The sequence below is a fragment of the Oncorhynchus nerka genome, linkage group LG28 (assembly GCF_034236695.1).
Source record: "Oncorhynchus nerka isolate Pitt River linkage group LG28, Oner_Uvic_2.0, whole genome shotgun sequence".
NCBI lineage: Eukaryota > Metazoa > Chordata > Actinopteri > Salmoniformes > Salmonidae > Oncorhynchus > Oncorhynchus nerka.
The window spans coordinates 51,730,431-51,754,520 of record NC_088423.1 but is presented as its reverse complement, the minus strand read 5'-3'; the positions used below and the strand labels follow the sequence as shown (position 1 = coordinate 51,754,520).

Sequence of the window (24,090 nt, the reverse complement as noted above, 5' to 3'; positions counted from 1 at the left end):
CCTGTGCATTTCCTGGTTGGTCATACATCTTGGTTTTGCCCGAAACATTTGTTCTAAGGGACTCACAGTGAAAATCTTTGCATTTCTGGAAACGTAAGACTGTCTTCTTTCCAAAGCTATCAATTCCAAGCATATTCAAGCATCTTTTCGTGACAAAATATTGCGCTTAAAACGGGCACGTCTTTTTATCCAAAAATGAAATACTGCCCCTATAGGACTAACAGGTTAACTGACTTGCCAGTTAAATAAAGGTATAAATAAATTAAATATATTTTTTATAATAATAATAATCAGCGCCCAAAATGACCGATTTCCGATTGTTATGAAAACCTGAAATCGGCCCTAATTAAATCGGCCATTCCGATTTAAATCGGTCGACCTCTAGAGCAAAGGAGCAAAATAAATAAATACTGTAGGGGTTGTTTGGGCTAAATTATAGATAGGCTATGCACAGTCATCTGTGAGCTTAAAGCTAGTGAGGGAGATAAGTGTTTCCAGTTTCAGAGATTTTTGTAGTTCGTTCCAGTCATTGGCAGCAGAGAACTGGAAGGAGAGGCAGCCAAAGGAAGAACTGGTTTTGGGGGTGACCAGAGAAATATACCTACTGGAGCGAGTGCTACAGGTGGGTGCTGCTATGGTGACCAGCGAGCTGAGATAAGGGGGGACTTAGCAGGGTCTTAGCAGGGTCTTGTAGATGACCTGGAGCCAGTGGGTTTGGCGAAAAGTATGAAGCGAGGGCCAACCAACGAGAGCATACAGGTCTCAGTGGTGGGTAGTATATGGGGCTTTGATGACAAAACAGATGGCACTGTGATAGCCTGCATCCAATTTATTGAGTAGGGTATTGGAGGCTATTTTGTAAATGACATCGCCGAAGTCGAGGATTGGGAGGATGTTTAGTTTTACAAGGGTATGTTTGGCAGCATGAGTGAAGGATGCTTTGTTGCGAAATAGGAAGCCAATTCTAGATTTACCTTTGGATTGGAGATTTTTGATGTGAGCCTGGAAGGAGAGTTTACAGTCTAACCAGACACCTAGGTATTTGAAGTTGTCCGCATATTCTAAGTCAGATCTGTCCAGACTAGTGATGTTGGACAGGCGGGCAGGTGCAGGCAGCGATCGGTTGAAGAGCATGCATTTAGTTTTACTTGTATTCAAGAGCAATTGGAGGCCACGGAAGGAGAGTTGTATGGTATTGAAACTCGCCTGGAGGGTTGTTAAGTGTCCAAAGAAGGGCCAGAAGTTTACAGAATGGTGTTGTCTGCGTAGAGGTGGATCAGAGACTCACCAGCAGCAAGAGTGACATCATTGATGTATACAGAGAAGAGAATCGGTCCAAGAATTGAACCCTGTGGCACCCCCATAGAGACTGCCAGGCCCGGACAACAGACCCTCCGATTTTTCTACAGCTGTAGAAAAATGATTATTGAAATTCTCAATTATTGTGGATTTATCGGTGGTGACAGTGTTTCCTATCTTCAGTGAATTGGGCAGCTGGGAGGAGGTGTTCTTATTCTCCATGGACTTTAGTGTCCCAGAACTTTTTTGAGTTTGTGTTGCAGGAAGCAAATTTCTGCTCTAACTGCCTGTGTATATTGGTTTCTAGCTTCCCTGAAAAGTTGCATATCACGGGGGATGCTAATGCAGAACGCCATAGGATGTTTTTGTGTTGGTTAAGGGCAGTCAGCTCTTGGGAGAACCAAGGGCTATATCTGTTCCTGGTTCTAAATTTCTTGAATGGGGCATGCTTATTTAAGATGGTGAAGGCATTTAAAAAAATAAATAACCAGGCATCCTCTACTGACGGGATGAGATCGATATCCTTCCAGGATACCCCCGGCCAGGTCGATTAGAAAGGCCTGCTCCCTGAAGTGTTTCAGGGAGCGTTTGACAGTGATAAGTGGAGGTCATTTGACCGCTGACCCATTACGGATGCAGGCAATGAGGCAGTGATCGCTGAGATCTTGGTTGAAAACAGCAGAGATGTATTTAGAGGGCAAGATGGTTAGGATGATATCTATGAGGGTGCCTGTGTTTACGGCTTTGGGGTGGTACCTGGTAGGTTCATTGATAATTTGTGTGAGATTGAGGGCATCAAGCTTAGATTGTAGGATGGCTGGGGTGTTAAGCATGTTCCAGTTTAGGTCGCCTAGCAGCACGAGCTCTGAAGATGGATGGGGGGCAATCCGTTCACATATGGTGTCCAGAGCACAACTGGGGGCAGAGGGTGGTCTATAGCAGGCGGCAACGGTGAGAGACTTGTTTTTAGAGGTGGATTTTTAAAAGTAGAAGTTCAAATTGTTTGGGTACAGACCTGGATAGTAGGACAGAACTCTGCAGGCTATCTTTGCAGTAGAATGCAACACCCCCCCTGGCCGTTCTATCTTGTCTGAAAGTGTTGTAGTTAGGGATGAAAATGTCAGAATTTTTGGTGGTCTTTCTAAGCCAGGATTCAGACACGGCTAGAACATCCGGGTTGGCAGAGTGTGCTAAAGCAGTGAATAAAACAAACTTAGGGAGGAAGCTTCTAATGTTAACATGCATGAAACCAAGGCTATTACGGTTACAGAAGTCATCAAAAGAGAGCGCCTGGGGAGTAGGAGTGGAGCTAGGCACTGCAGGGCCTGGATTCACCTCTACATCACCAGAGGAACAGAGGACTAGGATAAGGGTACGGCTAAAAGCTATGAGAATTGGTCGTCTAGAACGTCTGGAACAGAGAGTAAAGGGAGGTTTCTGGCGGCGATAAAATAGCTTCAAGGTATAATGTACAGACAAAGGTATGGTAGGATGTGAATACAGTGGAGTTAAACCTAGGTATTGAGTGATGATGAGAGAGATATTGGATACCATTCATAACCACTCAGGACTGTTAGCCTACCTTGTAATTGTGCCTGTAGGGGTCCTTTGTCAACATGATTTCCCATAGGACTTGTACTTGAAATTGTGGCTGACCAGGATTTTCAGCCCCTGCCACTCATCCTGGATTGCAGCCATGTTGCACTCCGATCTGCAGGATTGAACAGAGCAAGTGAGTTTGCAAACATAATTGTCTCATGGCAATGCAGTGTGAAATAAATTCTTACCTCTCTAGGGCTCCTTGAAATGCCTCATCAGGTCTGCCACACCATCATCGCCAAAGGTGAGAAGGCTGGCCTGGTCTTCTGGCCATGTCTCAGGGTTTAGCACTGTGAAAGATTCCACTGGGGTCTGGACACGCTCATCCTTCAGCAAACCACCAATCCTGGCTTTGAGATCATCCACGCCGATGTTATAGCCAGCTCCATGTGCTGCTTCAGCTGGGGATTGGTGAGGTCCATGAAGCCTTTCAGATTCCCCTTCAGTGTTATTCCCTCTAACAGAAATAACACACACACACCAACACAATGAAATGTCTGGCCATTTGTCTGTCTCCCATAAAACATGTTTTAAAGACTACTCCACTGCATTTACCTCCTTATCCTCAAATCATTCTATTGGGCAAAGTACATTGATTCTCACACTGAGAATCTGTCTTAATCATCAATTTCTCTTACATCCTAACAAGCTCTCATCCTAACACACCTGGAATCTCCTCATCACCCTGCTGCTGAGCAAGCATGGTCTGGATCTTCTCCAGCATGCCTCCTGCCTTTGCCCTAAGCTTTAGTGCTTCCAGTCTGGTAGTGACCCTAGACCAAATCATTTTAAACAGTGCACCCACCTCTCATGATGTGGCTTGGGGGAGGATCAGGTCATTCCTTTGCAGGGTGAGGCTAAGTGAGGATAGCTCATCAAACATGTCTGAGAGAAAATGGCAGAATACACGAGTGCATTCTCCATTTCCCGCTTTATCTGTTAAATAGTGAGTAAATAAACTGTCACCTATCAATTACTTGATTCTGAAAGTTAATTTGAGTCTTGAACATATTTTTTTTAAACTAGTGTGGTATTACATTTCCTGTATAAAACTGAACTTCTTTGCCCGCCCTTGAACTTCCGCTGTTGTTGATACTACTGCCAGGTCCTGCAGAACAACGGAGTACTGGCCTTCGTCGGCAAGGTCCTTGTCTTGTCCATGCTGCAGGAACACTGAGGGCTCTGTGGACATGGAGGATCCAGTGAGTTCCCTTGACGTTAGACGGTGTGCAAATATCCACACCGAGCTCTTGCCCGAGAACATAGAGCTCTCATTTGGATCTTCCGCTGAAGTGATACATCTTCCATATCAGATTCAGAAGGTTGTACACGACAGACAACTTTCTTCTGAATGGTCAGTATTGCCAGCTCTAGCCTGTGAAAGTCAGAACAGAATCTTCCAAACAATTCACTGTCTCCTTCCCCCATCTCTTGTGCCAACAGAAAACAATTCTGTGGTATTTACCATTCCAGTACTTAGCGCATGCACACAGACATCACAGACACACAGTATTGTTTAACATTCCCCACGGTGGTCCATGTTCACGGAGGCACCATCTGCCCCGAAGGAGATGCACTTCTTCATCCATGACCCTCCATCCTCCTCTGGACAAACTGCAGCCTTGGTGGCATCCAAAACACCTTAAATGACAACATAAAAAAAGGATTATACAAAAGTATTTCTGACAAACTAAATTCTATCTCCATTACAAATAATGATTAAACTTGACACAAGAATAAAGCCTATAATGAGAAACAATTTACCAATGGCATGAGAGTGCTCAAGTGTCTGATGTCCGACCAGGAGATTGACTGGCTTCCCATCCTCCAACAAGCACACGTAGAAAATCTTGCATTTGGTGTTGGATGTATCAGTGTCTCCGTCTATTAGTACGGCAAGGTACTTTGCGGATTTCAGCTTTGCTGACAGGCTCTCTCTCACACGGAACCCAAACCGGCTGCGCGTGCGCTATCGTGCATAAATGTATTTTGCCCCCAAACTTGATCGCGCAGGTTAGACTATCAAAGCAAACTCTGAACCAATGACATTAATTTGGGGACAGGTCGAAAATCATTAAACATGTATGGCAATTTAGCTAGTTAGCTTGCTATTGCTAGCTAACGTTAATTTGTCCTATTTAGCTAGCTTGCCGTTGCTAGCTAATTTGGCCTGGGATATAAACATTGAGTTGTTATTTTACCTGATATGCACAAGGACCTCTACTCCGACAATTAATTCACACATAAAACGGCCAACCGAATCGTTTCTAGTCATCTCTCCTCCTTCCAGGCTTTTTCATCGTTTAACTTATATGGTGATCGCATCTAAACTTTCATTGTATTACCAGCAAAACAGTTCGTCTTTCAGTCACCCACGTGGGTATAACAAATGAGGAGTTGGCACGTGGGTACCTGCTTCTATAAACCAATGAGATGGGAGAGGCAGGACTTTCAGCGCGATCTGCGTCAGAAATAGTTATGAGTTCTATTTTAGCCCTTGGTGTCGCAGACGCTCTTTGGCGCAATAATTGAATAACATGGATTTCTAAATTTAATTTGCGACGCTCGCGTACGCGACGTGTCCGGTTTGGTCAGCAACATTTTACCTCATTGTCGTATGCGAGATTAATGTCAACTCCGTTTTTGTGGTGGAGTCTGATAAACGGCCCAAATTTGACTAACGTTTCTTCCTTCACAATGAATATGCGATGTTTATCTTCAATTTCAGCTGCCTCCTCTTCTCCTCGGACAGCAGCACCTGCCTCCTCAATGCTGCTGACACCGTGACTGACACCGTCTCAACAGGTACAGATCTCTGCAATGGACATGCCGCCGCGAGATGTTCTGTTCTCTCTTTTCAGATGCGGGGAATGGGAACATGGGAACATTTTGAGCCAATTCGCATTGAATCTATATGATTTCCCTCCGCCGGCTACACTGGAGGTTGAAGTGACAGCGGGGGTCACGGTAACTTCGCTAACATTGTTCTCAGCATCCCTAACGTTAGTGTAAAGAATTGCTATTATGCAGGAGACCAATCTATTGCTAAATACATGGCTATTGCATTGTTATACATTTACATTTAAGTCATTTAGCAGACGCTCTTATCCAGAGCGACTTACAAATTGGTGCGTTCACCTTAAGACATCCAGTGGAACAGCCACTTTACAATAGTGCATCTAAATCTTTTAAGGGGGTGAGAAGGATTACTTTATCCTATCCTAGGTATTCCTGAAAGAGGTGGGGTTTCAGGTGTCTCCGGAAGGTGGTGATTGACTCCGCTGTCCTGGCGTCGTGAGGGAGTTTGTTCCACCATTGGGGGGCCAGAGCAGCGAACAGTTTTGACTGGGCTGCGCGGGAACTGTACTTCCTCAGTGGTAGGGAGGCGAGCAGGCCAGAGGTGGATGAACGCAGTGCCCTTGTTTGGGTGTAGGGCCTGATCAGAGCCTGGAGGTACTGAGGTGCCGTTCCCCTCACAGCTCCGTAGGCAAGCACCATGGTCTTGTAGCGGATGCGAGCTTCAACTGGAAGCCAGTGGAGAGAGTGGAGGAGCGGGGTGACGCGAGAGAACTTGGGAAGGTTGAACACCAGACGGGCTGCGGCGTTCTGGATGAGTTGTAGGGGTTTAATGGCACAGGCAGGGAGCCCAGCCAACAGCGAGTTGCAGTAATCCAGACGGGAGATGACAAGTGCCTGGATTAGGACCTGCGCTGCTTCCTGTGTGAGGCAGGGTCGTACTCTGCGGATGTTGTAGAGCATGAACCTACAAGAACGGGCCACCGCCTTGATGTTAGTTGAGAACGACAGGGTGTTGTCCAGGATCACGCCAAGGTTCTTAGCGCTCTGGGAGGAGGACACAATGGAGTTGTCAACCGTGATGGCGAGATCATGGAACGGGCAGTCCTTCCCCGGGAGGAAGAGCAGCTCCGTCTTGCCGAGGTTCAGCTTGAGGTGGTGATCCGTCATCCACACTGATATGTCTGCCAGACATGCAGAGATGCGATTCGGCACCTGGTCATCAGAAGGGGGAAAGGAGAAGATTCATTGTGTGTCGTCTGCATAGCAATGATAGGAGAGACCATGTGAGGTTATGACAGAGCCAAGTGACTTGGTGTATAGCGAGAATAGGAGAGAGCCTAGAACAGAGCCCTGGGGGACGCCAGTGGTGAGGAGACAGATTCTCGCCACGCCACCTGGTAGGAGCGACCTGTCAGGTAGGACGCAATCCAAGCGTGGGCCGCGCCGGAGATGCCCAACTCGGAGAGGGTGGAGAGGAGGATCTGATGGTTCACAGTATCGAAGGCAGCCGATAGGTCTAGAAGGATGAGAGCAGAGGAGAGAGAGTTAGCTTTAGCAGTGCGGAGGGCCTCCGTGATACAGAGAAGAGCAGTCTCAGTTGAATATAACTGAGATAACACATAGCAACGTATTTTCACAGTAAAGCCTGTGGGGTCCCCTACAGGATAGCTCCCACATTACACACATAATCTCCCTTTTAACCGAACACTGTGTGCCCGAAGAAGATTCTACGATGACGGACAGACAACTGAGCCAATGGCGGAAGACTACAGACTACAACCAGCTGAACCAATCCGGAGATCCGATCTTCCTAGAGTCAACCTACTTTCTGTGACGTATATAAGGGCTGTGCTGACTGTTTACGCGCTCTCTGCCTGCGGTTCCAACACGAACTAACGGAAGAGCCGTAATTACGCTGTACTACATATTTTCACTCTGAATAAACTGTTTACTTGTCATAAAATTTACCACTTAGTCTGAATCGATCCTTGACCGGCTCACCCATCTACATATCCAATTGCTAACATTAGCCACCTCAGGTAAACCTTGTGAAAATGCTTTATTAGTTGATCCTTGCGAATCCACCTCGCCGGATTCCTCTTTCTCCTCGTCTCTTTTTCGCTTAATAAATTGAATGGGCTTCATTTTTAGAGATGTCTGCAAATTCATTTATAGCCTAAAACCGATACTTTTTTCCCAGTGTTGTTCACCTTTCTCTCACTCTGACTGGACTGCGTCATCACAGAAAACTCTACTATGATTGGCGCATGCCGTTTGTGGAATGTAGGACTTGTAGTTTTTAAACAATTAGTAGCGATAGGTTGTAATCTTTACTCCCACACTGTGCTCGCACATATACATTTTTAGGGGCAAATGTAAGTGAAATACTCGCACTGTAGAGCCCTGGCCTTGCAACGTGGGGCTGTGCATTATCATGCTGAAACATGAGGTGATGGTGGTGGATGAATGGCACAACAATGGGCCTCAGGATTTCGTCACAGTATCTCTTTGCATTCAAATTGCCATCGATAAAATGCAGGCAAAGAAACCGGATGTGGAGGTCCTGGGTTGGTGTGGTTACACTTAGTCTGCGGTTGTGAGGCCAATTGGATGTAATGCCAAATTCTCTAAAACAACGGAGGCTTATGGTAGAGAATTAACATAAAATTATCTGGCAACAGCTCTGGTGGGCATCCCTAGTCAGCATATAAATTGCACGCTCCCTCAACTTGAGACACCTGTGGTGTTGTGTGGCAAAACTGCACATTTTAGAGTGGCATTTTATTGTCCCCAGCACAAGGTTGCACCTGTGTAATGATCATGCTGTTTAATCAGCTTCTTGATATGCCACCTGTCAGGTGGATAGATTATCTTGACAAAGTATAAATGCTTATTAACAGGTAGGTAAAAAAAAAAAAGGTGCACAATGTGAGAGATGAGCTTTTTGTACATATGGAACATTTGAGATGTTTTTTTATTTCAGCTCATGAAACATGGGACCAACACTTTACATGTTGCGTTCATATTTTTGTTCATTTTATTTCCGCACTGAGGTTGGAATAACATTGTAAAAATGAGAATGCCCTTTGTAAGAGCTGTTTGAAAAGGCTGCCTTAAATTTCTGCCTGTTTTGGTGGGATAGTTTTGGCCTGCCTGGTGACATCACCAGGTGGTAAATTAGTTAATAGACCAATAGAAAAGCGTTCCAAACCTCTCTGCCAATAACAGCCACTCGGACCACTCCCAGATGGTCCTTGCAAAATTCTTGTTTGAGTTATTACTCTTTGCTAAGAAGTAGAGGCCTTGTAGTCAGACACAATTAGAATCGTAACGTATATGGGCAGTTTACTGAATATGATAACGATCTAAATATATGTTGTAATTATCCATGATTGGGGTGAAAAAAAAATATTCTGGTGCCAGCACGCATCTTTCGCATGTTAGTCAGTCAAGTGAGGCTCTACGTGGTCTAAATAACTCAACTGGCTAGTTTGCCTGTCTGTAAAGAGAAGGGCGGGGTGTACCTTGGTCCTGCTGCTCTGATTGGATAGTGAAGCTGTATTTCTCTGTCCACTCCTGTCATAATTTCACCTGATCACTTTCACTTGTTTCAGTCTGATCATTCAGACTACTGCCTCTTGTTAGCCTGCTACTATGATGAATCAAATGTTAAGGACATTTGCGATCAGTGTGCATAATATCTCAGAAGGGGGGCGAGGGTAAGAAAAAAAGGAGGTATTTCTGTCAAAAGGGCCGTTTGTGGGGAAAAACTCATTCTGATTGGCTGAGCCTGGCCTCCCAGTGGGTGGGCCTGGCTGCCAAGTGGGTGGGGCTGTGCACTCCAAGGCACAGGCCTTGTAGTTGAGTGGTCATCACCTCTTAAATCGGGGAACAGGAGGGCACAGTCCATTACAGCAGCACAATCATAGGTTAGGGCAACACATTTCTCCATGAAGTTAAACTCTGACATCTCAGAATTCTTAAAGTCAAACACAGACTGTGCATCTCGCCCACTTAACACATCAATGCAGCCCAAGAAACGTTCTTTAATAAAGCCCTGATCATCCACATAACTGGCTATAACTTACAACTGCAAGCGACATTTGATGTCTGTGGTTTCAGCCAGGGGAAGCTTTTACATACTTTTACGGTCACTGACAAGCTAGCTAATTGTCCGTTTAGCTTGCTAGGACACCCACAAACTTGTTTTTAGACATATTAACCAGTAGGGATGATCTTTTCCTTTCAAGACAATTCGATGTGTATCTAGGTACATGGGTTACGATACAGGAACAATACGTTTTAGTTTAAAACGATTCGGTTTGATTAGAGGAATGAATCGATTTGGTTCAATGCTATTTGATTCGATGCACAAACGTTTATTGCATAAACACAATTTTCCATTCTAAATTCAAATCTGTTGCTGATAGATCCAGCTCAGAGAGCTCATAAGCTCCATCTGAGCTGTGTGTGTGTGTAGGCACCTGAGCCCACCCATTTGATCTGAAATCACAATCACACACGAATTAATTTGTCATTTTTGCAAATGTAAATGTGTTTGAGCTAGTAATGTATCAATATTTATCTTCAAAAATGTGCACAACTTTAATTCACCCTCGTCTCATAATCGAATGGTTTAGACCAGGGGTGTCAAACTCATTCCATGGAGGACCTGGTGTCTGCTAATTTTAGTTTTTTCCTTTCAGTTAAGACTTAGACAACCATGTGACGAGTGTGTAAAGCTGTCATCAAGGCAAAAGTTGGCTACTTTAAAGAATCTCAAATATTAAATATATTTGGATTTGTTTAACAATTGTTTGGGTTACGACATGATTCCATGTGTGTTATTTCATAGTTTTGATGTCTTCACTATTATTCTACAATGTAGAAAATAGTTTTTAAAAAATAAAGAAAAACCCATGAATGAGTAGGTGTCCAAACTTTGGACTGGTACTGTATGTTGTCCAAACTTTGGACTGGTACTGTATGTTGTCCAAACTTTGGACTGGTACTGTATGTTGTCCAAACCTTGGACTGGTACTGTATGTTGCCCAAAATTGCAGTAGTGTTGAAGTCCGTGTCTTCGTACCTTCTCGTTGAGTTGCAGTTTGAATATGCAGACCTTCGTCCATTACCTGATTGATGCAGCTTTTTCAATAAAAAGCATTCTTTAAAAAATTAAAGAAAAATCCACTAAATTGTCATTCTGGTGGATATAACTGGATTCTGGTAGTTAGTTAGCTGCTTGCTACTAAAGTTTGTGAAATTTATTTAAACGTCCTTGCTAACTTGACACGAAAATACATTTTTAAAACTAAGAAAAAATATATCTACCTCCTCCATCTCCTGTAGATTGAAGAAACTCATTTGAATTGAATAATATACAAAAAATGCTTAACTATCCAACAATGTCACCATTTCACCAAGCTTCTAAATCACATGCGTAGTACTTGGTTCATTCTCTGATCCTCTAATTGGATGGACAACATATCAGTTCATACGGCAAAAGCTTTGATTGGTTAGAGTATGTCCTCCGGAACTAAATGACTTAAATGTAATGTAATGTAACTCGTCATAGTTACCATGTAGGTCTATGGAAGGGGGCATAGCTTGAGCCCTGAGCTGGAGATAATTTATTTGGCACATCTTAGATAGTTAATTTATAATAAGCAGTGACCACCAACCCCCTAAATAGTTGGTATTTCAGAATACCCCATTATACAGGGTATATACTGCTCAAGCTTAGTGGGAGAGTAAGTGAAGCCAGGGCCCAGTGGTGTTAGATGGCAATGTTGGTGTTGAATGACCGTCCAGGGGTGTGTTGACTGTTTTTATTTGCTGTGTTGACTTGAGGTCTAACTAAGGTGCTTTGTTTTGTTGTTTTCCAGCCGTCTTCACGCTGCACGACTCCCTGTCTCTCTGCGGCCAACTTGGCATCCCTGGGGGGGACCTCCTCGAGACGTGCAGACACAGGCAGCATTGTCGACCCTGACACCAGCCTGAGTGAATTTAGGGTAAGATGCCTGCGCACCAACACACCTCCTCCACTTGTGTCAGTACCAGTAACAATGCCAATGTTTTCTAATAAACACTAACATTTAAATGTCAATCCATTTACTTTTTACAGTGAACCATTTGTGTAGTAGTTTACTCTTTTCCACACTACTGTTTTGAGGTCAGAGAATAATATCTGAAACATCCACACTTCTCTCTGCTTTCCTTTGCAACGGTAATCAAAATGGTTAATGTTTTAAACAATTCAAATAAATGCAACAGTTGGATAATGATGAAGATACTCCAAACTGGTATGCATCTGGTATTTACTGAATTATAGCATTAAAATGTTTTACTGGCACAGACTAAGAATAGAGTTCAGGGATTCTGGTGGGAATTCAGGTATTCATTTAGTCAAATTTCACAGGTTATTTTTCTTAGAATTCACTCGTATACATTTTCTAATGGTATCGGGTATTTATTTTGTGTTAAAATAAAGACAATTAGATTTGCCTTATTTGCATAAATATACTAGATGTCCAGTGGCTTCAGAAAATATTCACACCCCTTGACTTTTTCCACATTTTGTGTTATAGCCGTGAATTGAAAATGCATTAAATTGAATTTCACACAATACCCAATAATGTCAAAATGGAACTGAACTCTGTTTTTTTTTGTTTTTTTAATGAAAAGCTCAAATGTTTTGAGTGTAAGTATTCAACCCCTTTGTTATGGCAAGCCTAAATAAGTTCAGGAATAAAGTCACAAGTTCCATGGACTCACTCTGTGTGCAATAATAGTGTTTAACTTTTTTTTTTTTTAAATTTTTATGTACCCCACACATACAATTATCTGAAAGGTCCCTCAGTTGAGCAGTTAATTTCAAACCACAAAGACCAGGGAGGTTTTCCAATGCCTCGCAAAGAAGGGCACCTATTGGTAGTTGTGTAAAAAAAAAGAAAAAAAAAGAACTGACATTGATTATCCTTTTGAGCATGGCAAAGTTATTAATTGCACTTTGGGTAGTGTGTCAATAGACCCAGTCACTACAAAGATACAGGCGTCCTTCCTAACTCAGTTGCCGGTGAGGAAGAAAACCACTTTAGGTATTTCCCCATGAGGCCAATGGTGACTTTAAAACAGTTAGAGTTTAATGGCTGTGATGGGGGAGAACTGAGGATCAACAATATTGTAGTTACTCCACAATACTAACCTAATTGACAGAGTGAAAAGAAGGAAGCCTGTACAGAATAAAAAATAGTACAAATATGCATCCTGTTTGCAACAGGGCACTAAAGTAATACTGAAAAAAATATGGCAAAGCAATTCACTTTTTGACCTGAATAGCAAAGTGTTATGTTTGGAAAAAATTACTGAGTACCCACTCCATATTTTCAAGCATAGTGGTGGCTGCATCATGTAATGGGTATGCTTGTAATCGTTAAGGATTGTAGTTTTTCAGAATAAAAAATCTACGGTATGGAGCTAAGCACAGGCTAAATCCGAGAGGAAAGCCTGGTTGTCTGCTTTTCACCAGACACTGGGAGATTAATTCACCATTCAGCAGGAAACACAAGGCCAAAATATACACTTTCGTTGCTCACCAAGAAGGCAAAGAATGTTCCTGAGTGGCCGAGTTAGAGTTATGACTTAAATCTACTTAAAAATCTATGGCAAGACCGGAAAGTGGTTGTCCAGCATTGATCAGCAACCAATTTGACAGAATTTTTTTATTTTTAATCAAGAATAATGGACAAATGTTGCACTATCCTGTTGTGGAAAGCTCTTAGACTTACCCAGAAAGGCTCTCAGCTGTAATCGAAGCCAAGGGTGCTTCTACAAAGTATTGACTCAAGGGTGTGAATTCATTTTATCAATTTGCAAAAATTCTTAACATGTTTTCACTTTGTCATTATGGGGTATATTGTGTGTAGATTGGTAAAAAAAAAAATATATATATATTTTAAATTCAGCCACGTAACATAACAAAATGTAGAATAAGTCAAGGGGTATGAATACATTAATATAAAGGGCTGGAACCACAAACTTCCTTTGTCTAGGCCTACCTGCACTGTCTAGATTTCCTCATTTAATTACTGTTGTCACGTTCTGTTGCATAATTCAACAAGCATGTCAATAGCAAGATACCCTCCGATCAAAAATCTACATGCTTGGCTCTAGATATCACCTATCTATACATACCTTACATTGTGAGATCAGACATCACTATTATCCAAGTTTTCATTTTGGTGTTTGACAGGTCATTAAACATTTCCACATTCGTAACTTTAACGGGGAAAAACAACAGGCACCAACAAGAGTATGAAAGAGTCGCTGGAGTAAAATGAAAGCAATCAATCCAGCGAGATATAAGTGACAAGTGGATTTTGCATCCCTCAAACAGGAAATGGATGGCTGAAAAAGACAGATCCTCAGGTGGGCGGGGCATGTGCGTTGCTACTCAGCACCTCATTCAACATGTGGACTTCATGTATGCACGGGAAGATTATATGTGACATGTTTTTTAAACTTCCTATAAAGCTGTCATCCTGTATGTCTGGGCCTTCCGTTGGGTAAATTACTGTCTGGAGATGCCAACAGCATGGGTGCTTTGTTTGAAATCTGTCCTTAATTCTTCCTGGTTTCCCCCAATTCACCCCAACCCATGAACCCTTTCTTCCCATCTGCTCCATGGGATATCTATGATCTAAAGGACCAGATTCAGGATGTAGAGGGGCGGTACGTGCAGGGACTTAAAGAGCTGAAGGTAGAGGGACCTGAGCTCACAGTGTGCCTTCTCTTGTCCCCTGGTAGCCTTATGGCATCACTAACCCCACTGTACCTACATTGCACCCCCTCTATGGCCCCACTGACTGTAACCGCTGAAGGCATGTTCCCTGCATGATCTTTCCTGCTCAGTTTGAAATGCACTGTTTATGGCATGGATTAAAAGCCTCGTTTGAACTCTAGCAGTGCTTGGGCAGTAAGAACAAGACTATGAATTGTCTTGTCTTTCAACAATCTTCTGACTGTTGGATGGGTTTCCAGGTTTGTAGTCCTACGCTAAAATCTATGATTAGCTTTCATTCACACAGCTCTGAGGAACTCCTGGTTTATTTTCTGTAGTCACTCTAAAAGCTCACTGTTCTCTGAATCTATTTGTGTTTAAAAGGGTAGCACACCTGATTCCTGGCATGTCCCACACTTTGGTAGAACTGAAACGCAATAGCTGAACTCACTCCAGTTTGATATATTTTTGATCTTTGGTCTCAATTTGTTTTATTTAATTTATTTTGTGCTTTGAATCATTCCGCCGACTGAATCAATGCACCATCGATATCAAGTGGATCTGCTGTATCACTTGTCCATCTCGGGTTTTGTGAAATGGATTACAATGTAAGCCAAGTCCAAGGTGGGCTTCAGAGGAAGCTGTTAAATGCGTCATACTGAATTAGTCATTTGAAGGTGAGACTGAAGTAGAGGTTGCATTTAAGACTCGCCAGTGTGTTTCAAACATCCCAAACATGGTTTCCTAGTTGAGACTAAATTAATGTACAAATACTTTGTTGCTCCTATTATCAGCGTGGTCTAGGGTTGGCGACGTCAACCTTTGTCCTATTGTGATTATGTACCCATAAAACATTGTGATATGCGATGCCTACTGGATGAATCCTGGTGAAAAATGATGTTGAACGCCTGGGCAGAAGCTAAGGGCAGGCAATGCTAATCTTTTCTGATATTCCTTTCTGGTGGAGGAGTTGAACAGGTTTATTTGTGTCTGGTGTGCACATGATGGAGCAGTGACTGTCTGAGGATCTGTCTGTCTTACTGTAGTGAGCTAGGTTAGAGGCCTACATCATGGCCTGGATAGAAGCAGCCTGCAGTCTTCAGAACTGGATAATAGTTGCTTTATTTGCCTCATAAAATGGAACCAACTATTTGTGTTTAGAAAAGGTAGTTTACAGACACCTGATTCCTGGCATGTCCTACACTTTGGTTGAGCTGAAACAGAATAGCTGAACTCGCTCCACTTATGATATATTTTAGTTATTTGGAATCGAGGGTTCCTTATTTTTTTTAATCAGTGGCTTGAATCATTCCGCCGACTGAATCAATGCACCGTCGATCTCACGAGTGTCCTTTTGATGATAAAAAATTAGAATAAATAGGTTTAGGCTATAGCCTAATGCCCATGCATGGGAGAGAGAGAGAAATAATGTCTGAATGGACATTTTGCGCTGCTTTGGTGGAATTCTCCGCTCTGTCTGGCCAACATTCCTCTCTTGCACTCTATATAGAATATTTATTGAAACAGGCTATAGCAAAAAGAATAGGCCGAGTAATTTGACTGTCACTTGTGTGTTGCCCCGCTGTGCACTGCAAGACTGTTTTCTTTACTGCGCGGCTCCAGTCAAGTTCAAATAGGCTAAACCATCGTGGTCTGTCACATCACGATGTTGTCACCATCGATGATGGCTGTCAATCATCGTCGACAGATGATACTATCGCCCAACCCAAGTGTGGTTGTGCAGAGCTGTACTATTATTACTGTAATTACTATAGTAATTATTGTTCTGTGGTATCTCCCTCATGGTTCATTCTGTAAAGAGGTGTGTGTGTGTGTGTGTCAGCTAGGAGTCGCTGTCGGAGGTGGAGGAGAAGTATAAGAAAGCCATGGTGTCGAACGCACAGCTGGACAATGACAAAGCCAACCTCGTCTACAACGTGGACACACTCAAAGATGTCATCGAGGAGATGGAAGAGCAGATGGCAGAGATGCGTAGGGAAACTGAGGACAAGTCTAAGGTGAAGTGTTACACTCTCTCTCACTCACTCACTCACTCACTCACTCACTCACTCACACACAGCATAGTAGATAACCTTTATCATATACTGTTAACAAATGCAGTCTCGGACAGAGGTGAGCATATGCAAATTGCAGCTAAGTCTCCAACCGCTCTATCAACTTGTTCATATACTTGAACTCATTCATGTGTGCAGGTCTTATAATCAGCAAAGCGGCCAAGTACAACTGCACCATTGTCTGTCTGACTATGAGATCCACTGCTCTTTACTGACAATGGGTGTAGCTATATAATTCCAGAGGAAACGAGGCCAAATCAAAATGCTCCCTGATCCAATTACCTGGCTAGACAAAAATGCTATAAGTGTAAACATCAATGGAATCTTGCTCACTGCCCATGACTGCACTCTTTTTTTGGGGGGGTGGTTTTGTGATTTTTAACTTGTGTAATGAAGAATGGTTGCACTTTCTGATTGATTGTGACTCTTACAATGGCCCTCTCTCATTCCAGGAACTAGAAAGACAAAAGCACACATGCACAGTCCTGCAGCACAGACAAGTAGATTTAAAGGAGGGAATCCGCCGAAGAGATGAGCACATTGAGGTATGGCTGCACTAAGAAAACCAACATTTGGTGACCATTTCACACCTACACCTCTTTCTACACTTCCATTCTTTACAGTCCTGTAGTCTGTGTACTGCAGCAGCTTGAAGTTCCATAGTGTGAGACTACACTTCTCCCTCTCATAGTCTCACACTCATCCGTGTCTCCTCTCCTATTTCATTGTTTTCTCTGACTGGTCTTTGTCACTTTTCTTTGCCTCGTCTCTCTATACTGAAATTCTCTCTACTCCAGATCATTTTCTGGCCACCTGTCTTTTTTTTCTGGTCCCTTACTTGTCATCACTTTATGACTCAATTTCTATTCAAGGCTATCTACATTTATGTTTCATCCTGTCATTTCTCTTTCCATCCTTTTCATCTATTTTATTCTGTTTTTCATTCTACTTTACCCTGTCTCTCTCTCTCTGTACGCAATACCACTAAAGGAGAACCAGCGAATCCAGACTAAGTTAGAGACCCTCACCAGAGAGGTGTTTGCCCTGTAGGAAACGATAAACTGGAAGGACAAAAACATTGGGGTAGGAGGTCACGCTTGAGGGTCTCTGAAGGATTGTGAGAGGCAATAGATGTGCACAGACAGCTTGTGTTGTTTTGGTTTGTATGTTTCTCTCTGACCAAATGGAAACTTAAGGTTTGTGTTTAGATTCAATACCCTTCACCCAGAAGTGTACAGTCGTTCACTTCCTTCTCGTGTATTTAAAAGCATTGGGTTGGTGCAAGCATGGCTGGAGGGAGTTTCCACCATATTCCTTACATCAGTCCAATTCCTTTTAAATTTATCAGTGGACAATTCAGCAGAAGGCTAAAGAATCGGGCCACCCATATAAAGCTGTAGAGTTGCCTGAAGGAAACTTGGTGCTGATTCACCGATCAATGAAATCTGTATCGGGTAATCGACTGGTCCTAAACAGTTTATTGCCTCTCATAGTTGCATGACAGGGACTCTGGATAATAGCCAGTAGTTGTTGGACCAATTCTAATTCAGTTTAGTTTCCCTAAATTTGCATGTGATATGATGATTGTGGGTTCACTAATTTAATAAACTTTGGATGCTGTGGTCATTTTAGGTTAAGATGTAGGTTGTGTGTGCAATCTGTAAAGTTTAGTCAGTGCAGGGAAACTGTGAACCTGCAAGCATTTGATGTGTATTGGGAAAAAAATAGACATTTATCCCCTTTAAAACTCATTTATTTACCCTGAAATGACAGCATGAAATCCATTTAAGTTATGTAGGCCTAGACTTAAAGCTCTGCCTGTCTAGTGTCAGATTGATCTTTTTATTTGGCATTTAGCTCTCCCTTACATAACTGTTTTGTCATGTGGTGTTTTATGTGAGCATGTGGTGGTTGTGTCAACATCTGTCACTTTGCCTTTCCAACTCAACCGTACCATTCTGGTGTACCATTTGCATGTCTACACAGACATATGTGCATGTACAAAAGTCATTTCAGTGTGCATGCATATACTGTACGTAGCAGTCTTTCCAACTGTTCCTATACTTCTCTCCTTTCTTTCCTTTGTCTTCTCTCCCTCCAGCGTGTGGCCACCAAGCCCTAGAAAGGCAGAAAGAGTTATTTGATTGCATTAGGAATGAGAGGGATGAGCTGGCTGACATAAAGGCAAAGGCCAAAACAGGAGAGGTAGGTCTCACCACCAGAGGGCTGGGAATAGTCTATATCCCCATTGAATAGACGAAGTAGGTTCCAGGAATAAGCTTGCTAGAAACAACAGTGATGATAAAGCAACTTGTGGTATGTGGCTATGTATGTCTTCTTGTGTACCTACATTTGTCTTTTTTCCTACTCTGTTGTTTCTTCCACAAATGTGTTGAACTACAGAGTATACCAAACAATAGGAACACCTTCGTAATATTGAGTTGCACCCCCCCTTTGCCCTCAGAACAGCCTAAATTCGTCAGGTCATGGACTCTACAGGGTGTCAAAAGCATAACACAGACGCACGTGGACTCCAATGCTTCCCACAGTTGTGTTAAGTTGGCTGGATGTCCTTGGTCCACCACCCAATTCTTGATACACACGGGAAACTGTCGAGTGTGAAAAACCCAGCAGCGTTGCAGTTCTTGACACAAACTGGTGTGCCTAGCACCTACTGCCATACCCAATTCAAAGACACTTAAATATTTTGTCTTGTCCATTCACAATCTGAATGGCACAAAATCAAATCGTTATTTGTCACATACACATGGTTAGCAGATGTTAATGCAAGTGTAGCGAAATGCTTGTGCTTCTAGTTCCGACAATGCAGTAATAACCAACGAGTAATCTAACCTAACCTTATACACACACAAGTGTAAAGGGATAAAGAATATGTACATAAAGATATATGAATGAGTCATTGTACAGAACGGCATAGGCAACATACAGTAGATGAGAGTACAGTATATACATATGAGATGAGTAATGTACGGTATGTAAACATTAAGTGGCATTGTTTAAAGTGGCTAGTGATTCATTTTTTACATCAATTTCCTTTATTAAAGTGGCTGGAGTCGAGTCAGTGTGTTGGCAGCAGCCACTCAATGTTAGTGGTGGCTGTTTAACAGTCTGATGGCCTTGAGATACTGAAAAACAGATATCTCGGTCCCTGCTTTGATGCACCTGTACTGACCTCGCCTTCTGGATGATAGTGGGGTGAACAGGCAGTGGCTCGGGTGGTTGTTGTCCTTGATGATCTTTATGGCCTTCCTGTGACATCGTGTGGTGTAGGTGTCCTGGAGGGCAGGTAGTTTGCCCCCGGTGATGCATTGTGCAGACCTCACTACCCTCTGGAGAGCCTTACGGTTGTGGGCGGAGCAGTTGCCGTACCAGGCGATGATACAGCCCGACAGGATGCTCTCGATTGTGCATCTGTAGAGGTTTGTGAGTGCTTTTGGTGACAAGCCAAATTTCTTCAGCCTCCTGAGGTTGAAGAGGCACTGTGTATACGGCTGTGATTATAATTGAAGAGAATTCCCTTGGTAGATAATGAGGTCGACATTTGATTGAGGAATTGTAAGTCAGGTGAACAGAAGGACTTGATCACACCATGTCTCGTTAATCATAAGGCATACCCCCTACTTCATTGAGATGCAAAGTAAGTCCCGTTCCTGCCCAAACCTACAAAAGTTCACACTACCATTCAAAACATACATTACCATTCACAACATTACCAGAAAGATGCATTTCTGTCGGCGCGATGCGTGAAGAAACCAGCTGGCTGCACCGACTCCGATAGTCTCTCGAATGAGCCATGTTTCCGTGAAGCAAAGAACGATAATCCATGTCTCAAGCCTTAAATTCCTTATTTAATCTGTCATCTCCTCTGAATTTACACTGAGTGAAGTGGATTTAACAAGTGACATCAATAAGGAATCATAGCTTTCACCTGTTCAGTCTGTCATGGAAAGAGCAGGTGTTCTTAATGTTTTGTATACTAAGTGTATGCTGTGTGTCTGTCAGTCTGTGTACAAGCAATGGAAACCTCAGTAAACCATTACTTCATACAGCTCTGTGGCTTATTGCATTTCAAACTGTGAAATGCATTTAGTTGTAAACCCTCCTCTGCTACCTCACTCTAGGCCAATTTTCAATGAACATACTTTCAATTCACACTGAGTGGTATGCTAGTGTGGATATTGGGACATTGCCCCTCTGTGTTGAATTCCTCTTTTAACCCTGTGTACCTTTGACTCCTTAGAAACACGGCCTGGCCATCATCCCAGAGGGAATGTCTAACGACCAAGCCGCAGGGATCACCGTGGTCACACAGGAGGCTGCCCAGGTGCTGGAGTCAGCAGGAGAAGGGTCTCTGGGTGAGTGGAAGGGAAAGAACAGGTTCTCCTAAAGGGAGCGATGGGAGAAATAAATGAATTAATATCTGATGTACATGTGTTATTCAGTCAATAATACACCAGGGGGTGCACTTCATTGTTATTTTAGCACAATGGTGCTGCGGTCATAGTTGCAAGGCACCTTTTTTATAATTATCATATTTTTTCTCCTTTGCAGATGTTAGAATACAAAAGTTTGCGGATGAAAAGGACGAACTCTTAGCCCAGGTACATGTGTAATTTTCCTCTTCGACCCCAGTGATGTCTGGCAGGGCTATACTAGTTTCCTCTTGACTATTTTCTCATGTCTTTTTTAACTGTCTGTTCAGCTATTAAGTCATGCTGTCCATTCTGTGTGTTGTCCCTTAGATCAGGAAGTTGAAAATGCAACTGGAGGATGAAATGCAGAAGCATTCAAAGATGGAGAATGCCTTTACAGATGGTGAGAGGATGGAGAATGGCACTGACCTGCACTTCATTGAGATGCAAAGTAAGTTCGGTTCCTACCCAAACCTACAAAAGTTCACACTACCATTCACACCATTGAAAACATACAAAGGCATACATGTCACCATTGATACAAAGCCTATGCACACTCACTAAAAGGCTTTCTCTTTACATTAAACATACACTGCCAAAAAGAAACTAACAGCAAGGCTCACATCTTAATTCCCTTGTCCTGTGTAATGTAAACGTACTAACTCAAACGTTCTAATCTTTTACTGTCTGCAGGAGATGCAAACAGACAGATAAGTGAATACAAGTTCGAGCTCTCGAAGGCAGAATAGGAAATGGGCACAATGGAACAAAACGTAAGTCATGGAAACACTGACACACTTTCCATATGTACCCTAGCTGACCAAATGCAAACTGCTGAACCAGACACATTAATATACATACATTTGTGTTTGAATGAGAAAATGAAAATAAATGTCAGCTTCAAATGTGAAGGTTGTGTTTCATTTGTTTTTGTTTCATTATCCTCATATCTAGAGCAACAGACTTGAAGGACAAGTGTGCGGATAACTCAGAAAATAGAAGATGAACTGAAAATTGAAAAAAGGAAACTTCAAAGAGAGGTAAGGAACAAAAAATAGATTAAAAATGTCAGTGGCTGATGTTTGATTTGACATAAAACAGTCTTTTTATTTCTAACCATTCCCCTATTTTTCTCCCACAGCTGCAGATTGCACTAGATAAGATTGAGGAGATGGAGCTGACCAACAACCACCTAGTAAAGCGCCTCGAGAAGATGAAGGCCAATCGGAATGCCCTTCTGTCTCAGCAGTGAAGGCCGCTGGATTGCCACAGAAGCCGTTAAACTCGTACCTTGTGCTCCAGATGCAATATGGCAGTCAGTTTCCATTCTTCCTCAGGAACACCGGTTGTGTAGCAAAACCAAAAACACTTACAGAAAAGAACACTGGTAGCAGAGAGGCAAAATTATTTTTTAAATAAAATATAGGCATTGGTTTGTCTTTTGTGTGCCAGTGTCTTTCAAAGGGAGACTCAACCTATTAAACCATAGTTATTAGGGGAAGATGAATCTAAGAAATTCGCAACTCATTACGGGACTACATATTATTCACAATGTTTTACTTCTCTCTGGCTGGGTGCTTGGCTATTTATGTGTTTTGTATTTTTTGATAAGTTGCACGAATGACTTTTGAACGGTTAAACCCTCACGGCTGCTCTCTGGCCTGCACCCATCTATAATACCTCACACAGTGAAGTGCCTTCTCACACCTAGAGACTGAGGGTTTTACATTATCTTAAGATTCTAAACAAATATAATAACTTGTACAAAATGTATTTAAAGGTGCAGTCATGATTTGATGAAATATATAGAACCAAATTGTTATGAGATTTCATTGAATGTAAAAAAAGATTTATTAAAAAGATTTCTAGAAAATAAATGTGCAAATGACAACTGTGTGTATATACACTGCTCAGAAAAATAAAGGGAACACTAAAATAACACATCCTAGATCTGAATGAATGATATTCTTATTAAATACTTTTTCTTTACATAGCTGAATGTGCTGACAACAATCACACAAATGATCAATGGAAAATTTAGCAACCCATGGAGGTCTGGATTTGGAGTCACACTCAAAATTAAATTGGAAAACCACACTACAGGCTGATCCAACTTTGATGTAATGTCCTTAAAACAAGTCAAAATGAGGTTCAGTAGTGTGTGGCCTCCACGTGCCTGTATGACCTCCCTACATGCTCCTGATGAGATGGCGGATGGTCTCCTGAGGGATCTCCTCCCAGACCTGGACTAAAGCATCCGCCAACTGCTGGACAGTCTGTGGTGGATGGAGCGAGACATGATGTCCCAGATGTGCTCAATTGGATTCATGTCTGGGGAACGGGCGGGCCAGTCCATAGCATCAATACCTTACCTTCCTCTTGCAGGAACTGCTGACACATGAGGTCTAGCATTGTCTTGCATTAGGAGGAACCCAGGGCCAACCGCACCAGCATATGGTCTCACAAGGGGTCTGAGGATTTAATCTCGGTACCTAATAACAGTCAGGCTACCTCTGGCGAGCACATGGAGGGCTGTGCGGCCCCCGAAAGAAATGCCAAACCACACCATGACTGACCCACCGCCAAACCGGTCATGCTGGAGGATGTTGCGGGCAGCAGAACGTTCTCCACGGCGTCTCCAGACTCTGTCACGTGCTCAGTGTGAACCTGCTTTCATCTGTGAAGAGCACAGGGCGCCAGTGGCGAATTTGCCAATCTTGGTGTTCTCTGGCAAATGCCAAACGTCCTGCACGGTGTTGGGCTGTAAGCACAACCCCCACCTGTGGACGTCGGGCCCTCATACCACCCTCATGGAGTCTGTTTCTGACCGTTTGAGCAGACACATGCACATTTGTGGCTTGCTGGAGGTCATTTTGCAGGGCTCTTGCACAAAGGCGGAGGTAGCGGTCCTGCTGCTGGGTTGTTGTCCTCCACATCTCCTGATGTACTGGCCTGTCTCCTGGTAGCGCCTCCATGCTCTGGACACTACGCTGACAGACACAGCAAACCTTCTTGCCACAGCTCGCATTGATGTTCCATCCTGGATGAGCTGCATTACCTGAGCCACTTGTGTGGGTTGGAGACTCCGTCTCATGCTACCACT

At 42.9% G+C, this 24,090-nt stretch overlaps 1 pseudogene; it reads left to right on the top strand.

Annotated features, from left to right (window-relative positions):
- Positions 1 to 5,606: 5,606 nt before the first annotated feature.
- Positions 5,607 to 22,926, top strand: LOC115112730 (leucine-rich repeat flightless-interacting protein 2-like; annotated as a pseudogene).
- Positions 22,927 to 24,090: the final 1,164 nt, after the last annotated feature.